Source organism: Talaromyces atroroseus (genome assembly GCF_001907595.1).
Source record: "Talaromyces atroroseus strain IBT 11181 chromosome Unknown scaffold_2, whole genome shotgun sequence".
In the NCBI taxonomy this organism is placed as follows: Eukaryota; Fungi; Ascomycota; class Eurotiomycetes; order Eurotiales; family Trichocomaceae; genus Talaromyces; species Talaromyces atroroseus.
The window spans coordinates 1,560,753-1,566,123 of record NW_017971434.1 but is presented as its reverse complement, the minus strand read 5'-3'; the positions used below and the strand labels follow the sequence as shown (position 1 = coordinate 1,566,123).

At 13.1% G+C, this 5,371-nt stretch overlaps 3 annotated features.

The window, feature by feature from the left end:
- Positions 1 to 1,004: part of a repeat region (Identified by RepeatMasker using a combination of RepBase library and repeat library created with RepeatScout) that runs on past the window's edge.
- Positions 997 to 5,275: a repeat region (Identified by RepeatMasker using a combination of RepBase library and repeat library created with RepeatScout).
- An 8-nt stretch (positions 5,276 to 5,283) lies between these two features.
- Positions 5,284 to 5,371: part of a repeat region (Identified by RepeatMasker using a combination of RepBase library and repeat library created with RepeatScout) that runs on past the window's edge.

The following is a 5,371-nucleotide window of genomic DNA, read 5'->3' as shown; positions in this document are numbered from 1 at the left end:
AAAGATTAAAATTAATATTAAGGATAAGATTATTATTTTATAAAATAAATATAATAATAAGAAATTCTTTAATCTCTTATTATTTTTTTATTTATTTTATTTTTATTTTTTTTTTTTATTTTTTCTAATCATTCTAACAACTCTTTAATATTCTTAATATTAGACTAAATAAATTGATTAATATGCTTCTATAGTAACTTTTATTATTTATTAAGATAAGTATATTTTGCTAGAAAGGCTTTATTTTTAGTATTTACTTTATTATTATCTTTTTCTAAATATTCTTAAGTATAAAGAAATTTCTTTTATATAAGATTAGAAAAAGTTATAAAAATATACTTATAATAATTATTTTTTATATACTTACTATAGCATAATAATATTTCTAATTTTATATAAATTTTATTTAAAGAAAAGTAATAAAAATAAGATAAGAGTAGTATTATATTAGATTATTTAATATATAATATAAGATTATTCTTATTAATATTTTACTTTAAAGATATAGTTAGTGTGAAATTATTAAATTATATATTATAGAAAATTAAAAGCTAGAATTAATTTCCTATATATTTAGAGAATATAAGCTATTTATTAAGCTATTAAGATATTAATCTTTAAAAGAGAGGATTATTAAAGAATTAAAATATTATAATTAATAAATAAAGGAAACTAATATATAATAAAATAAAAGATTATCTATAATTATTAGAGTTAGAATAATAGAGTTAATAGAGCTATAACTATATTAATTATATTTATAAGAATAGAGTAAATAGAGTAATAGCTATATCAGCTATAATAAAGGAAAATTATAAAAAAATATTTATTTATTTTATATTTAATTTTCTTCTATTATCTTAATTAGAATATTTAAAAGTCTTATTCTTATTTCTTTTATCTTATTAGATCTTTCAACCTTAGAAGCCTATTAACTTCGCCTATTAATAGCTATCCTAGTTATACTCAACGGTAATCCAACCGAAGTTTTTAATAAGTGATTAGCTACCAAGCATATATATATATATATTTTATATTTAAATCTATTTCTAGGCTAAAGCTAAGATCTTAGCTATATTCTTATAATCTTTATTATAATCTAATCACTTACTTTATAAAGGCCTAATAATTATTATCTAAAATAACTTTAAAATATATCTTTTTATATACCTAGGGATAAGTCTCTGAGAAATTATTATTTCTAGTTAAATATCTTTTAGATATTAAAAAGATTAATAAAAAAAAGAAATAAGAATTATAAAAATAAAATTAAATAACAAAGAGAAAGATAAGATTAATATATCTTTAATAATAATTAATAAGATAAATACTAAAATCATAATTATAAAGCTAATAATTATAAAAACTTAGAATAAAACTTTAATACTTATAATTCTATTAAAGTTATTAATAGAATATTTAGAGAAAAATCTTTTAATAATAATAATAAATAAACTTATTAAGTTTAAAGCTAGAATAGTTGAAATTATAAAGATATAATACTAAATAAAAAATTATAGTATAAATTATACTTTAAGAGCTTAAAAAGCTAAAGTAATAATTATTATATTTATTATTAATAAGCTTATTAATATAGAGCTTTAATATATAAAAAGATTTAAGTTATCTTAATCTAAGAAAAAAAAGAAGAGAATAAAAAATAATTAATATTAAAATAATAATTAAAAAAGAGCTACTAAATTAAAAAAAAATTATAAATATCTATAAAAATTATTCTCTTAAAATAGCTAAAGCTAGTACTTAAAAGAAAATATAATAATACTAATATAAAAGAATTAGAATTCTTCAAGCTTTAACTTAAATACTATTTTATAAAGTATAATTATTATTATAACTTTAAAGATACTGACTAACAGAAAATATTAATTATAATTAAAGGGCTAAGCTAGAAAATATTCAACTAATAAGATATATTTATAAAAAATAAGATAAAGATTAATTATATAATATAAAAAGACTTTAAATTCTTCCTAATAGATATTATATATATTCTAGAATTATTATATTAAAATATAAATAAGTAATACTAATAGATATAGCAATAAAAAGATTAAATTATATTTAAATTTAATATCTATATCTAGAGATTAAAATACTTTTTAAAACAAATATATATAAATAAAAATTAGAAATATTATTTTAAAGATTAAATCATAAAGTCTATATATATTAAAGTTATATAATAGAATAATAAATTTAAAGAGTATAATAATTATATAATATACCTTCAAAAAATAAAAGATTTTATACTAGAATAAAAGAAAGAATTCTAAATTATTTAAAAATAAGCTATAAAGCCAAATTTAGATTTTAAAAATAAAACTTTAGATTAAAATTTAAACTAAAGTAATAAATCTAATTAAGAAAATAATTATTATAATAGTTATTATTTCTAGAAAAAATCTAAAATTAAAGATTCTAAGAATAGATTAAAGACTTAAAAATTACTAATATATACTTATTATAATAAAAAAAAGTATATAAAGAAGAATTATTACTTTAAGAATTCTAGTAAAAAACTTAAAAAAGATTTAAAATAATTCATTAATAAAGTTTAATATATTATTATAATATTAAAGTTATATACTATATAATTAAATCAAAGATTATATATTTATATATAAATCTTAAAAAGCTATATAAAAATACTTATTTTAATTAATAGAGCTATTAAAGATAACTTTATAAATTAAAAATAAGTATAGAAGAATATATGTTCTCTAATAGATCTAGTTATAATTATAAAAATAATTAATAAGTATTTAATACTAATATATAAAAAGACTACTAAATATTATTACTCTTAATTTAAAAAGCAGACTAAAAAATATCTAATAGATTTATAATATTATTAATATAAAAAGATATAATATTATATTTAGATTACTATAATACTTATAAATCTTAATATCTACTATATCATAAAATAGTAATATTACTGTTAATTTATTAAATAAAAAGCTAAGCTTATATTTTATTATATAAATTATAAGACTATATAGTAATAGGATTCTATAAAAAATAAAAATAATATACTTATAGAGTATATACTAAAACTATATATAAAACAGATTATAGTCTAAGAACTCTACTAAGCTATAAAGAATAAAAAGACTATTTATATTATAAACTTAAAAAAAATTATAATAAAAAAAACTAATCTAAATAAAGAAAAGATCAAAAATCTCTTATAATTAGTAATTATTAATATTTTAGAACTACTAATATACTTAAAATTATATCTTAATATCTTCTTAGAAAAGTAAATAATAATATTATCTAAATATATAGCTTATAATTATATTATTAATTTAAAGCCTAATAAAAAATTACTATATTATTTAATTTATTAATTAAGTTTAAAAGAATAAGAAGTACTTTAAAAGTATCTAATAAAAAATCTAGCTAAAGACTAAATTTATAAACTAAAGAGTCCTATTAAAATATTTATTTTATTTATATCTAATAAGAATAATAACTTATAATTATATATTAACTATTAAGAAATAAATACTATTATAATTAAGAATTAATATCTCTTATTATTAATTAAAAAGACTCTAAGTTAGCTCTTTAGAGTATTAATATTTATATAACTAGATTTTCAAGATATATATTATTATATCTAAATTAAGAAAAAAAATAAGTAGAAAATCACTTTTTATATTTAATATAAATATTATAAATATATTATTATACTATTTAGACTAGCAAATGCCCTGGCAATCTTTTAATTATATATAAATTAAGCACTAAACAATCTTTTAAATATAAATTATATAATATATTTAAATAATATTATTATATATTTAAAAAATAAAGCTATTTATAAAAAATATATTTATAAGATATTAAACTACTTATAATAGTATAAATTATATATTAAGTTATTAAAAAATGTTTTTAAAGATAATAAAGTATATTTTTTAAATTTTATAATTAGAATAAAAAGTATTTAAATAAAACTTAAATATATTATTACTATTTAAGAATAGTCTAAACTTAAGAATATATAAAATATAATTTAGTTTTTAGACTTTATTAATTTTTATTATAAGTTTATTAAAAAATATTCTATAATTATTACACTATTATTAAATATAACTAAAAATTATAAATAAATATAAAAAGAATTAAAAATAGAATAAGAAACTAATATAAAGTTTATTTTTATTAAAAAGATATAAAATATTTTTAAAATCCTTAAAAAGCACTTTATATAAGTACTTATACTTAAATGTTTTAAATTAGAATCTCTACTTAGAATAGAGATTAATATATTAAATTTTATTATAATAGTAATCCTAAGTTAGTTAAAAGCTAATAAATTATAATATCTAATAGTATTTTATTTTTAAAAAATAACCCCAGCTAAACTTAATTATAAAATATATAATAAAGAATTATTAATTATTATTAATCTAGAAAATAGTAATAAATTTATAATTATTCTTTCAGATTATAATAATCTTTAGTATTTTATAATTATAAAATAATTAAATTAAAAGTAAGCTTAATAGATTAAGAAGCTTATAATATTTAATTTTAATATTAAGTATTAACTAGAGCATAAAAATCTTATAGATATATCAAATTAAAGACTAGACTATATTAAAGTTAAAGATAATTAATAAATCTTATTATTAATACTAAAAAAAAAAAGCTAAACTAAGGACTTTATTTAATAAGAATAGAATTTTTTAAATATAAATATAATTTTAATAATATAAAATTTATATATCTAAAAAAAATAATAAAGATTTTTTAAGTTAATAATAATTTAAATTTTAGATATTAAAATATACCTAGTAGAAAAAAAAATAATTATTAGTATTATAAGAAGTCTAAAACTCTTAGTACTAAGATCTAAAATAATAATTATTATTATAATTAAAATAGTCTATTTAGATATGCCTAAAGAGCTTATTATTATTATTATTTATTATTACTAGCAAGTAGACATATAAGCTAGAAATATATAAAAATAAATAATAAATCTAAATTTAAAGATAGATTATTCCTATTAATATATTGAAGTTAATAACCTACTTAGATTTAAAGATATAGTATATATACTATATAATTATATACTTAGACAAGAAGTCCTATAAGTTAATTATAATAATTTATAAAGAGATTATTTTAGTATTAAAAGAATGTATAAAATAATATTATTAAAATATTTTTAGTAAAGGCTTTATGATATAGTTTAATACTATTATTTAATATATATAAAGTGCTAATATAATCACATTATTATTATTATTATTATTATTATTATTATTATTATTATTATTATTATTATTATTATTATTATTATTATTATTATTATTATTATTATTATTATTAT